This window comes from Panulirus ornatus, chromosome 11 (genome assembly GCF_036320965.1).
Source record: "Panulirus ornatus isolate Po-2019 chromosome 11, ASM3632096v1, whole genome shotgun sequence".
In the NCBI taxonomy this organism is placed as follows: domain Eukaryota; kingdom Metazoa; phylum Arthropoda; class Malacostraca; order Decapoda; family Palinuridae; genus Panulirus; species Panulirus ornatus.
This window is the reverse complement of record NC_092234.1, coordinates 2,937,974-2,952,769: the sequence shown is the minus strand read 5'-3', so window position 1 is coordinate 2,952,769 and position 14,796 is coordinate 2,937,974. Positions and strand designations below refer to the sequence as shown.

At 48.4% G+C, this 14,796-nt stretch overlaps 1 protein-coding gene across 1 annotated transcript in view; it reads left to right on the top strand.

The window, feature by feature from the left end:
• The window catches only part of LOC139751196 (UDP-glucosyltransferase 2-like), a 70,603-nt gene that overhangs the window by 29,428 nt on the left and 26,379 nt on the right, over window positions 1-14,796 (top strand). The window lies entirely within an intron of this gene.

Sequence of the window (14,796 nt, the reverse complement as noted above, 5' to 3'; positions counted from 1 at the left end):
AGACGCGGCGGCACGAACCACGAACGCGACCCTTGAGCACGACGATACGATCCTTGAAGACGAAGGCAGGACTCTTGAGCACGACAGTACGATGATACGATCCTTGGAAGACGAGGGCACGACCCTTGAACACGACGCTAGGACCCTAAACTTTAATGGGCTTGTCGTTGGATTGATTTGTAAGTGTCAGCGCGAAGACTGGGGACATTAGACCTTAAAGTTATATATCGTGGTGATCAAGGGTCGTACCATCATGTTCCTGGGTCGTACTGTCTTGCTCAAGAAAATGATGTGATGAGTGTGACACCGTGCGATGAGTTACATAAATCTGTGATGAGTGAGTGACTGTGCGACGAGTTCCCTGAACCTGTGACGAGTAAGTGACGCTGTGTGGTGAGTTCCCAGAACTTGTGATGAGTGAGTGACAGTGTGTGGTGAGTACCCCGAACCATGAATATGATGAGTATGGCTGTCAGTCAGCAGGACCCAGCTGGCACCGTCTCCAGCTTCGGTGTCATACAAGGCAGAACATTTAAGACTCTGTCTGATCTTAAAAGTTATCTTTCAGTCTGTACGTAAAGTTTAGGATTACCTCTGATGTGGGGATTGATTCAGATATATGTGAACTGCTAACAACACGTTCAAGATAATCCTCAGCTTAAATGTTACTTGTAAAGTATATAGGGTACGGAGGATTCTTTGATATCACACACACACACACACACACACACACACACACACACACACACACACACACACACACACACACACTTCTCTCGCTTTCTCACAGGAGTTGACTTGCAAGTGGACTCAGAGTGTTTAGGGTACAAACATGCACAAAAGCACAATATATCACTCAGAACTGACGACACACATGTTGATTCAACCACACAGTGATCTTGTTGCAGGCACACAGTACTGGGTACGGACACATGTTACCACAGGAGCAAGCACATGGGAACAAGGACGCAAGCACAGACAGATGAAACAGCTAGAGCATGTACATGTAAAGGGCGAGTACAGACACAAATAAAGTAACAAAGGGCACTAAAAAGACAGAAGCAGAAGCACAAAATTGATGAGAACAAACTGACAGATATAGAGTGGCAAGCATACAAACATCAGAGCAAAGTCATATACGAATACGCCTTAAGCATGTAACATCATGTTGTGATGTATGCAGTAACAAGCACACAATCATGTACATAACAGATGATAACTCGTGATTAAGAGTGCAGGCAAGCAGAGAGACAAGAAGATATACAGTCCAAAAGGCACATGGATTCTGAGTAGGAAATACATACGGTAATGTATACACAAGTATACAGTGTCGAGCAGATAGGGCTAGGGTAATGTATACACTAGAGTATACACATACAATGTCGAGCAGAGAGCAGTATTACACCCGACCTGTTGTCTTGCTCACTCCGAGGCAGACCTTAACCTCTCTCTGGACCGATTCATAACCACGACGGTACGACTCTTGGTATGATGGCGTGTCTTTTGGCCTGACCCGTAAGGTGTCAGGTCAAAGGCCTTGGCCATCACACTCACGGGTCGTCTTCTTGTGATCACGGGTCGTAGTGTCCTGCTCATGGGTCGTACTCAAGGGTCGTAACAGCGTCACCAAAGGTTGATACGAGTATATTATACTAAAGCGAGAGGGAAGTCATCACGGCTGTGGTGATGGTACCTTGTGAATGGAGATAAGTCCTTGTCGCAGTGGCTCCATAGCACACAACATGGCCGCTCCCCACCCGCCCTCAGGAAGGTTTTATACTTTCGTAAACGGGAATGACTGACTGGTGCAGAGAGCTGTTGTTTCCCCATGGGCACCATGTTTTGGTGCAGTCCTCAATAAAGGGAATGTAGAAACCTGATTCGAGATGATTTGTCTTATGCCAGGAAAATTCCCCACGGAAGTAGCTTGATCTGAGTGTTTTATATCAGTATCCGAGGTTATCTTGTGCTCTGAATGTTATTAGTCATTTTTATAAAACGACCCTACCTTCCCATCCCTGGTATATTGGTTAGCTTAAGTGACTTTGAATCAATTGGGACTTGGCTCGAATCCTGGGCATGGCACTCGGCTCTAAAGCTACGCAGCTGTTCCTCCTCTCCGCGGGGCTGGTCGATAAAATGGTATCTATTGGAAGGTCTGTGGCAGGCCTGGAACACTGGAGGGTATGTGGTAGGCCTGGAACACTGGAGGGTATGTGGTAGGCCTGGAACACTGGAGGGTATGTGGTAGGCCTGGAACACTGGAGGGTATGTGGTAGGCCTGGAACACTGGAGGGTATGTGGTGGGCCTGGAACACTGGAGGGTCTGTAGCAGGCTTGGAACACTGGAGGGTATGTGGTAGGCCTGGAACACTGGAGGGTATGTGGCAGGCCTGGAACACTGCAGGGTATGTGGTGGGCCTGGAACACTGTGGGGTATGTGGTAGGCCTGGAACACTGGAGGGTATGTGGTAGGCCTGGAACACTGCAGGGTATGTGGTAGGCCTGGAACACTGCAGGGTATGTGGTGGGCCTAGAACACTGGAGGGTATGTGGTGGGCCTGGAACACTGGAGGGTGTACGATTGTCTCTTACCATCTTAACTACTCTGGAAATCATTCCCTCTTATCTCGGGGCTCCCCCAGTGAGAGTGTACCAGAAAAAAAAAAGATGCCGGTAATGGTCGAGCTGTTGAGATTACTGTGGAAAAAATATATTACTGGTCATAATAACGGTCAGTGGTGGGAGGTGGAGCAGCCGGTGTTGGCTCGCCCACGGCGGACGGGCCAAAGTGAAAGTTTGTTGCCCAATTTTCTCCACGAGTTTTCCTGAAGATAAAGCTGTTGTTGTGGCTTCCCTCTTCCTCGTGTTTTCTACCAACTGTCCTGCTGATAAGGAGTTAGAAACGTATCAGTTCTCTAGAAAATATGTTGCCGTTATGTTATTCTGTGAAGACCAATGCAACTGATTGAATGGATTATCATATATTAAGGAAAGATACTGGAGTAGACATACAGGTGGATCTTGAGGAAAGAGTGGTATAAAATGTGGAGATCTGATAAAAGATATGAGTGGTCGTGGGGGAGATAGTGAGGAGGACTTCATGCTTGGCTTATGGTTACGCGACGCGACCCACCGTCAGCGTGGATCCCTGACTGCAGCAGGCATACTCCAGCAGTACTGCTGCTGCTGCGTATCTTCCTCTGCATGATCTTCATGCATGGAAGGCAAGCACACACTCTCCGTCGGTCTGATGTGTACTTCGAGTACACACAGACGCATTCACGCAAAACACACACACACACACACACACACACACACACACACACATATCTGGAGCTGGATGTGAAGACGTACAGGTCAGTTGCCGGTTCCGTAACACTTCACTTGGGCCGCTGGAGTGTGTGGTATCCGTGAGGGGTTAAGCCTGCATCACGCACACACCAAACTCTTGTACCACCGACCGCCCTACGTCACACTCCTTAACTTTATCCTACAGGACTTGAGGGAGGCGAGCCTCTCTCGCCTTCGCAGACTTGGTCATAATATCGACCCGGTCAGCCATAACAAACTCATCATAAAAAAAAAAAAGCCACCAACCTTGGGCTGCAGACAGGTCTCATTCCATGACTTGCAGACTTCCTCAGTGAGCGCCGTCAGGCTGGACGCTTCCGAGGACCCATCTTCATCTCTCAGTGCCTGACCTGTGGCGTCCTGCGGGATACACCAGATGAAATCCATTTAGGTCAGTACAGAGGGACAGGGACGGGGCATTGTGAAGTAAGGCGAATTTACGAATAATGACTAGAAGGAAATAAGCTCCAGGGAATCTTCACGTAAATGGACTCAGGTCATCGCTGGAGCTAACATATCGCCAACGCTCTTCTGCAGGAGAATTATTTACCAAATGTCACAGTCGTATGGAAGGTCACGGATAAGGAAATACTCTCCAATCTGTTGTGTGAATCAGGTCCAAACTAGAATGTGCTTCTCAGGTTTGGTCTCCGCACACAGAGAAGCACACTGAGCTAATAGAGAAGGTCCAGAGGAGGGCAACGAAGATAGTACCAGAATTAAGAGATCTAAGAGGTTAGAGGCGTTGCCTACCTAGGAAGAGGAAAGAGTAAGAAGCAAGTTGATCACAACCGTCAAGCTTTTGAACCAGTTTGATGATAGGATCTGTGAGATATTATCGAAAGACATAAAGATGAACAGCCATAGGACGTGACATGAAGTTAGGCAAGAAACTTGTTAGAAAAGAAGTTGAGATATACGATAGTAATATCAGAGTAGTGGATGACTGGAGTAAATGAAGTGATGAAATTGTCATTTCTTAAAAAAAGTTCTCGAATAGGACCCACGAGTGTAGAACTTCCCCGTACAATACAAATAGAAAATTACTGACACAGACTCAAAGAAACTGAAACAGACATTAGACAGAAAGTGTGGAATGTGAGATGGTCTTTCGGGTTTTTCCAAGTACAGCGATGTAATCCAAGAACCATTAATAGAATTCTTGATCTTTTGATACCTCGAGGAACATTTGACTGTGACATGATTGCCTCATGTTTACGGAGGAGTTCCATCATAAGATGAGCGACAGATAAGCTCCAGAAGAGAACAGGTTGTGTTTGTGTGGTAGACACTTCACGTCGAGTGTTTGGGATCGAACTGAGACTTGGGACGCTGGCAGTGTTTACTCTTCTGGGACACTCAGCCACAGAACCAAATGACCCATTGCTCTCCACGCCCTTTGGCGTGTCCTCCTGGTCTTTCCTCCCAAGACTGTGGAGGCCTCAGAGAGCATCCTGCTTGCTTATCTCACGAAAAGCTAAGACTCAGGCAGCTGGGTTGAGGAGCTCCGCGCCTCGTGTGGTTGACCAACACAGATAACACAAGAGATAGTGACACCGCCCCCGGGACACCGCCCCCCGGGACACCGCCCCCCGGGACACCGCTCCCCGGGACACCGCCCCCCGGGACACCGCCCCCGGGACACCGCCCCCGGGACAAATATCTTTTATCAGTATGTAGAAGCATACAAACGTCTCTCCTCGTTTACCAAGTTTATCCTTGACTTCCTGCATTATTATCGGTGCCTGCATCTGCTCCGTAACGTTTGCTGTGTCAACGTGTGGGAAAAGTCAACATACGCACTGCAACGTTTGCTGTGGACGTACGAAAAATGTCAACATGTGCTTCACAGCTTTTGCACTGAACCCAGGCATGATGTCTGCTCGCATTCTGCAACGTTTGCAGTCATCATATGAGAATGTCAGTGTGCACACGGCAACGTTTGCATTATATGTACGGGATATGCCAACATTCACTTTACAACATTTGTACTGGATGATTGAAAGATGTTAACAGACATTGATTACTTCACTTTATGCATATGAACTACAGACAGTGCTTTTCCCTAGGTTGTTTCTCTGTTGCTTATCACGAAGTGTTCGTGGTAAAGATGGTTCAGTGTTTAGTTTCAGAAACCTTAAGATGTTTATGGTAAAAGTTTGAGAACATTTCAGCGTTTCATTTTAATGTACACAGACACATGTGGGGGAAATGTTTATGTAATTGCTTTTCAGGATGTTCTTTTATTTTCATTTGTGTTCATTTGCTTGTGGCAGGTGTCTCTCGTCCTCCTGACAGGTGGGTTGTCTGAGTCGCCTCCTGTGGCTGGGGAGGAGCCTCCCTCTTGTACTTGCAGCCTCCTGGGTTCTGAACACCTCCTCGTGGAGGTGAGTCTGGGATGCTGACTGCCTATCATGTGAGCGTCTTCAGTGTTTACTGTTAGTGTCCTAGTAACGTGTACATTTGGTGTCCTGGCAGCACTGTCGGAGTTGGTGTGTTGCTTACAGTTTTACTGGCAGTGCCAAAACGTGTACAGCCTTGGATCTGCGGTTGATCAGGGACTACTTACAGACGTACACCAGGTTGATGTACATGAACATGTACTACACATGATTCAACTGAATTATTTTATAAAGCAGGTCCTGCACGAAGGCCGATTGAGTTCAGGATCCAGGCTGGACTTTCATTCGGACCGGGACGACCTCCATCGGCAGGGTACATCGAGGTCCTCCTCCCTCAGGAAGAGCCAAGTCGTAGGATGTACTGGTCCCCAGGTGCTCAGGAGAGGGGAGAACCCTAGCGCAGTGAGCACATGCAAGAGAGTGGGCAGGTCGGGGTCTGTACTGTAGCACCTGTTCTGAGGCCCAGACCCGGCTGTGGGGGTAGAAGACCTCCGAAACCATCGTAAAGGGATGTCACAAACCGACCATTGGGGTAGAAGACCTGGGAAAACCATTACAAGGTATACAATGCTTGTTGAATCCATTTAGTAAATCGTTAAGGCATATTACTGGTGCAGACAGGTCGCCACATAGCCTCCGTGGTACTGCTGTAGGAAAGTGTCAGGCCTCTACACACCAACGCACTCACGCATCCCCCTCACCACCGAGGAGAGTGCGGGCACTATAGTGTCCTTTGCCCGTCGTACGGAATGTACGTGAAGCTCACTATCTTATCAGAGTGCGTTGAGGTGGGGACACAGCACACCAAGCATCACCAACACCACCTGATGACTCCGAGACCTGATAATCATCGTCAGCAGCGGCCTGGTGCTGGGTCAGCCCGGCACCTTTCCATCCTCATGACCCGTGGCACACACACCCCCCCAGCGTGTCCAGTGCCGTGAACAGTGAGTGCCGGTACTCCTGCACTCACACAGGCACACGCCCTCTAGTGCCATGGATCGTCCAACTCCTTGACCCCACACCCTCCATGACACGTTTTCTGTCAAGTCCACAACCTGCGCGCCTCTTGTATTACCACCATGACTTGAACACACTCACCTTGGCCATGAGAACCCAGGAGTCCTAACACAAGCAGACCTTCATAACCTCGCCGCCAACACAGCCATCATCCTCTGCGCTTCCTCCACGTACACCTCATACCCCGGCCCATCGAGTCGTTTGGGAGGATAACCACCACAGGCAAGTTGATCAGAGCGACGATGAGGTATGTCAAGCGAGTCTTTAGGGCGTTCATGGTTAGAGGGAGTGTTGTGATAGCCTCTAACAAGGTTGACCTGGTGCCTGTACACCCGACTTACTGCGTCATGATGTAACCAGTCTTACGTATTTCCTAAACCATGGCTGTCATTGCACTCCTCACGCTGGTCATGTGTGACCTGACCCATAAGGATAAGGTTAAAGGCCATAGCCATAATATCCAAGGTTCATACCGTAGTGCTCAAGGGTCGTACCCTTCAACCCCATGTGTTAACAAGAGGACAAGAACAACCCACCGTGACACACGCTTCTGTGAACCCAGCTTACCCTGACGTCCACCTTTCCCCATCAGCACTTGACACTTGACCTACTTTGCCTCGCTCTCCTCAGCTGACCATGACAGTGCTACTCACTCACTCCTTACACTTCTCACTCCGTTACCCCTCTGTGTCGCGACCTCTGTGACCTCTGTACGTGTGTGGTACTAGTACACCACACGAGCCATATTCTTAACCTTAGAGTATGATGACCTGTAAGGGTCAGGTCAGGTCAGGCCAGGTCATTATTACTTTAGAATCATACCGTCGCTTTCAAGGTTTGGATATGTTCTTTTAAAGATAAGTGTATAAATGGAACCACATACGTACATCATCATTATTCATGGAGACACCTCAAACCAGAGGATCTTGTAAAACTAATATTTCTGATTCTTTTTTTTTTTATATAAAGATGGCTTAAAAGATAGAGAAGAGACAGAAATGCTGTATAGTCTCGGAGAGAGCGGGAATCTAGCTTTTTAAGAAAGGTCAGGTCAGGTCAGGTACACCTTGGGAGAAGAACAAGCTGGAAAGCTTAACGACGATGGGAAATAAAGAGATATCATAACGGCCCATCCTTGCGTTGCTATTGGCCACACGGTAATCATGTGACGCAGTAGCTCGCTGAGTGTAGTAGCTTGGTCATGCTTATTTGCGGAGGCACATCAGCAGCCAGCTCTTGTGAGCAGAAATACGAGTAATATCTACAGAAGAGGGAGAAGGAATCAACACTGCTTTAGGGCTAATGGATCCAAATTTTGTGTGTGTGTGTGTGTGTGTGTGTGTGTGTGTGTGTAAGCTTGGTAGGGGCTACTTTCAATGACAACCCTCTCCTGGGTGTATCTTTACTGGCGCTGATGGTGTATGTGTTCCCGGGGTGCCATTACTGGCACTGGGGTGGCCCGTGTGGTGTGGTGAACCCTACACACAGTGAAGACATGTAAACGTTGGCAGAACAGTTGACCTTGCGGCCATGACGTACCCTAGGGACGCTACACAATAGGTCCCACCTGTCACACTGTCCGGGCTGACGAGGCAGTGATACAGTGTACTATGTCTGCCCCCTGATTCCCACCCCTCGGGCTGGGTGGGTGGGTATGGCACCAGAGCTGTGCACCAGGCGGCACCAGAGCTGTGCACCAGGCGGCACCAGAGCTGTGCACCAGGGAGCACCAGAGCTGTGCACCAGGCGGCACCAGAGCTGTGCACCAGGGAGCACCAGAGCTGTGCACCAGGCGACACCAGAGCTGTGCACCAGGCGGCACCAGAGCTGTGCTCCAGGCGACACCAGAGCTGTGCACCAGGCGGCACCAGAGCTGTGCACCAGGCGACACCAGAGCTGTGCACCAGGCGACACCAGAGCTGTGCACCAGGCGGCACCAGAGCTGTGCACCAGGGAGCACCAGGATGCTAGTTAAATGTGATCATACTGGGGAAAGTAAAGATAATGGTTATCCGTATTATATGTAAGCAGGTATGTACCAGGTAGCGTGCACCAAGGCAGATATGCACTAGGGACAGTGTGTACTAGTGTGAGTGCCGAGGCAACTGCTACACCATCGTCCTCACACTTCTCGAGATGATGAAAAAATTGGCCAAGTTCTTCTCTCGAAGTTGCACAACGCCGCCGGTGCGATCCCCCAAGCACCGTGGGAGGGTGGGTGGCCGTTGGTCGATTCCTGACGCGTCTTTCCTTGTCTTCCATTGAGAGTGTTGTTTATGCTGTCGTGTACGATAACATTATCAAGCCAGACTTTGCGGCAAGAAACTCAGTGGTGCGATTCGTCGTTTTCTGTCATCCAGATTACCTCACCCATCTGTATCAATGACATATTTCTGTAGTTTACCAATAAACCAGAGTTTTTGCAAGCCATTACCTGAACAAAATCCTGCTTGTCCGTCTTTCAGTGCTCACACTGCTCCCAGCGTTGGATCAGGTATGTCGTCCATATACCTGTGAACTCACTGACACCCGTCCCTCAATGCATGCTCCGTGTGTCAGAGTGAAGTATGGACGTCCACACTCATAAATCTCCCTCTTACTCTGCCACTGTACACACTGGGTCGGTCCGTCACGGGGGACCGTCCGCGTCTCCATTCAGACCAGATCCATACATAGATGCCTCCATTGCATCCGATCCCCAGGCACTCCTGGGACATCTTCGTCTGTAACTATCCCCAACCATGAAACTATCCCCCCAGCCATATAACTGTCCCCAACCATGAAACTATCCCCCCAGCCGTATATGTGTCCCCAACCATGAAACTATCCCCCCAGCCATATAACTGCCTCCAACCATGAAACTATCCCCCCAGCCGTATATGTGTCCCCAACCATGAAACTATCCCCCCAGCCATATAACTGTCCCCAACCATGAAACTATCCCCCCAGCCGTATATGTGTCCCCAACCATGAAACTATCCCCCCAGCCATATAACTGCCTCCAACCATGAAACTATCCCCCCAGCCGTATATGTGTCCCCAACCATGAAACTATCCCCCCAGCCATATAACTGTCCCCAACCATGAAACTATCCCCCAGCCATATATGTGTCCCCAACCATGAAAGTATCCCCCCAGCCATATAACTGTCCCCAACCATGAAACTATCCCCCCAGCCGTATATGTGTCCCCAACCATAAAACTATCCCCCCAGCCGTATATGTGTCCCCAACCATGAAACTATCCCCCCAGCCATATAACTGTCCCCAACCATGAAACTATCCCCCCAGCCGTATATGTGTCCCCAACCATGAAACTATCCCCCAGCCGCAATCATTTCATCCCGCTACATCTGTCCATCTCGTGTAGGGTCGGCCTCTTCTCCCTGTACCTTTATACTGTACGTTAGGCCATGTATCATCTTGACCAAGCTGTTGTTGTCTGTCATCACATCCATGTGACCAGACTGATATTACGAGGCTTTCATACGTACGCTGTTCTCATCAATTCTTGACACCAGCTTCCCCATCTTACCTCTTCATCGGTTATATCCTCCCACTGCCAGCTATACTGAGTTAGTGTACTGCTCATATTTCTCAACTCTCCTGGTCTGTATACATTCTCTCCCATTCCCCAGAGCTTTCACACAAACACACACACACACACACACACCCGGTGTTCCTCCCTCACATGACTCTTCTTTCCAGCCACTTTTTCTTTCCCACAACCATCCTTATTATACTTTCCCACAACCATCCTTATTATACTTTACCACAACCATCCTTATTATACTTTACCACAACCATCCTTATTATACACTTTACCACAATCACCCAGTCAGCCACCATTCCTGTTCTTCACCATGCGGACTAATGCTAACACTCTGATCTCCCAACCATATCAAAATCTAACGTCACAACACTTATTTCCCAGTCACTTTCCTTCTCCAATATGTATCGTTCAGACAACCCGCCATCCTCTCGTGTTGTTCCTCTCATTTAGCCAACAACACAGCGTCATCTGCAGGCAGCAACTGTAGACGGAACTCACAAACTAAAACAAAAAATGATATACACAAAGACTTTCATTATTTCCAAGTTCAATTTCTTTTCCTAAATGAATCAGGAATGGTGACCTGGCTTTGAACACCTCGGGCTGAACATGAACACTTTGTGGACTGTTGTAGTAATTACAGTCTTCATGACGCAAGAATTATTGTTGTATGGATCATAGTGAAACAGGTGCTGGGGGGCTCCTCACTGTGTTCTCGTATTATGACACATTTGTGCCATTTTATCTCATAGTTGGATGAAATTATCTGGCAAGGAGAGCAGGTATCACATATTCTGACATGAAATTCCAATACGCAAGGTATAGTTAACTGCGTGATTAGTGCTATGAATTCCCTAATGTTTGGTTTTTGTTACTGATATAACACATTAGACGTTAGAGATGAAATTTCGTTATTTCGACGAAGATTGAGAGTCGATTCATTTCAGGTATGTCAACATTTGTTACATTTGGCTCAAATATTGTGAAGTGTCAACATCAGACTCAGTTACTTAACATAATTTCCAGGTTTCGGTATAATGATACATGTAGCAGTGATTCTACAGTAATATCAGGAGATAATACAGCTGTATTATCTGTTGTATCGCTCATTACAGTAATGTTTAGAGATGATGTAGATGCGTTGTCTGTTGTATTACTCTCTTTCGGAATAGGGAGATACTTTAGTATTTTGAAATTCATTTATGTGTGAGTAATTCGTTGGTTACAATAAAAGGTAAACAAGTGAATTAGAGTTATTTACACAGGAAATATAAACATGTGTTGCCAGACTCGCTTGTTGGTGGTTACAGCGTGAGTGATTGGTTTGTATTGCGCCGGTACAGCAGTGTTGTCAATTGAAGGAAGGGAGTTACAGGCCCGATCGGGAAAACCTCGCTTCCCTGCTTCTGATTGCAGCGCAGCCTCAAAGCCTTAGGAGCTCTATAAAAGGGTCTTGGATATATATATATATATATATATATATATATATATATATATATATATATATATATATATATATATATATATATGTGTGTGTGTGTGTGTGTGTGTGTGTGTGTGTGTGTGTAGGGGTAAGGGTGGATGTGAGGTGTTCCCTGGAGCCTACCTTGCAATGGAGACAATTCTTCAGTTTGCTGACCCATGTAGGAAGGGCTGCCGTACTCACCCCTGGGAAGCTCTTCCTTCTGAACCTTCCACCTGGTTCGCCCGAGGTGCACCTGTGTCCACGACGGTACAGGGAAGTTCGGGCACCGTTGTGGGATGGTGTACCGTTACTATGGGAGTGGTGTTTTGCTGTGGGAGCTGTTCTGACGGTGTCTTGAGCATTGGGGGAGGGGGGGGGGGAGCGTGTGTGACCTACTCGCCATGGTACGAGATATGGGTACGCTGCCTTACGTAACCAGAGGTCATGGGTTCGAATACCCGGAGTTAGCAGGGCCGGTGTGCCAGGGGACAGGGGGGAGGAGGCACCTCGTCTGCTTTCATCAGTTCGCCATGAACGCCATGAACCGGTGGCGTGTTCTAAAGTTCATGACGATCCATGTGTGATGATGACGAACACGTTTACAGGACCAGACCACGTATGTTTGTTTTGGTTCTGTAGTTGATGGGGTAGTCGGGGGTGGTTTTATTGGCCTCTTGTTCACGACGGTACGACCCTTCAGCACGAAGGTACGATCCTTCGTCAAGACGGTACCTTTGGGCTGAATGGAGGTGCTGTCGTGCTCAAAAATCGTGTATTCTTGCTCAAGGGTCGCACCGTCGTACTCAGGTGGTGCCATCTTCCTCATGGGTCGCACCGTCGTGCCCATGGGTCGTACCGTCGTACTCTATGGTCGTACCGTCGTACTCAAGGGTCGTACCGTCGTGCTCAAGAGTTCAGTAGACAATTTGGGCCGCGCAGTGTCCAGGTAAGAAGGGCACACGAGGACATAGACATTGATGACAGGTGTGGCCTCCAGGTGACTGTGGTACCTGTAGTGCCGAAAATCCCGGAAGATCGTGTGGTACTCCAGCTGTATAGCGAGGAGACACTTGAGGGATAGTCTCGCGAGGAGCACCCCCTCCTCAGCTAGGGCTGAGGACAACCTAGCAGCTGAGGACACCTCCTCCTCCTCCTCCCCAACCATGCTGGGGAGGGGGAGACAAGACCACGATATCCCAAGCCGCGCGGTCATACCTTGACACTGACATTGTCATTTGATAACGTTATGACGGTAGGAGTAGCCACACACACACACACACACACACACACACAAGCCCCCACCACCGTTGAGATGAAATTGGGAAGGCCTTAGAAAGCGCTGAAATATCTACAAAAGACTAACAGTACTAAGGGGCCTTGACCCATTTAGACCTCACGGTCCTGATGAAGCTGCTCCGTATGTGCGGGAGAAGTGTCCAGGTATGCTTGACCAGCCACTTGAAGTGTTGTTGGACGGTGTCGCTTGAGGAAGGTATGGTGCCGGAGAAATGGAAGAGAGCAGGTGTCATGCCTCTCTTGAAGAAAGGAGACTAGAGAATTTGCGCTGATTTGAAAACCGGTCCCTCTGGTGAGTGTGGTCTGGAAAATATGGTTAGAAAGCAAATGGATGATTACCGTGATGAGAGTTGCTAAGCGGAGACGAGGGATTTAGGGAGAGGAGGTTATGTGAGGCAAACCTCTTAGATATGTATGAGGGAATGATGAATACGTAGCTTCTGTAAGATGAGTGAGTCGGGTGATGATGAGGTGTGAGTAGGTGGTGTCCTGTGTGTGGCCAGTTGGCCCCGCAACTCACGCCTTACCCGTCTCTCTCTCTTTGCTTTCCAAAAGTCTGACGTTGTGATCATTACGTGTGGAGGACGTTACTCTGACAGACTTGGCTTCACTTTTATTTGTTTCTCAAGGAATTTCGAGACTGTTGAAGACTGAAGTGTAATGATGCACGCACTTTGGAATATCCTTCCATTCTGCGTCATCTTTGAACCTTTGACAGTTTACTGCCAGACACCCAGTTTGAGTTTTGTTACATTGAACTTTCATATATGTTCGACGCGTAGAGGCAGTCCAAACGTTTAGCAGACAAACTGTTTTGATTATATTTTTCAATGTAATTCTCAGTGACCTCATTATATTTTCTCCATTTGCTCTTCACGGTCTTGATTGCTGGATAAACCACTCTTCAGCATCCGCTGTAGGCTCCTCGCCATCCTCATTGTGGCGATCGCGCAGGTGGGTCTGCAAGCTTAAAAGCAGATAACAGTCAGTTGGATGCAGGTCTGGGCAGTGCGGAGGGTAGGTATGTCACCTGGAGCCAGAGACAGGAACACCACCTCGTGCACTGCCAACCTTATGGACCCATGCATTATCATGGAGCACGAACACATCCTTCGTTCAGGTCAGCCTCACTCTCCGTTCCCCCTTGATAAGCACAACGCGAATGATCGTTGTCGTCCATGGCATAATAGAGTCAAGCACCAGAATTTCTTCGACATCCCAGGAAGCTGAGCCCATGATCTTGGTAGCCCAGGGTTGCGTCTGGAACTTCTTGTGAGTCGAAGAAGTCCGCTGTTCTCATTGTAGATTCTAACTTGATCTTGGGGTGTCAATGATGGACTTAGGTCTTATCTCCTGTAATAAGAGGGGAAGATACGTTGGCTGGACTTAATGCAGTTTAAACAGTTGCCGACACAAGGAAACCGTCTGGTGTCGATCCTGAGCACTCAGGTTTCTGGGGAGCCATCCTGCCAACACCATATACCTGGCCAACTGCTCGTGGATGATGGTCGTAACACATGACTGTGAGACTCCAGCTTCGGTGTCAGTTTCCTCGACCAAGGCGCCAGTCCACCATCATTAAGCTCTGAACTTGGGCCACAGTTGTCTCATCACTGGCATCTGAAGGCCGTCCTGACATAAGGTCGTCCTTGAAGACTATCACGGTCACACTTGACCCATCTTGTTACTGCGTCATGCGGAGGGTCA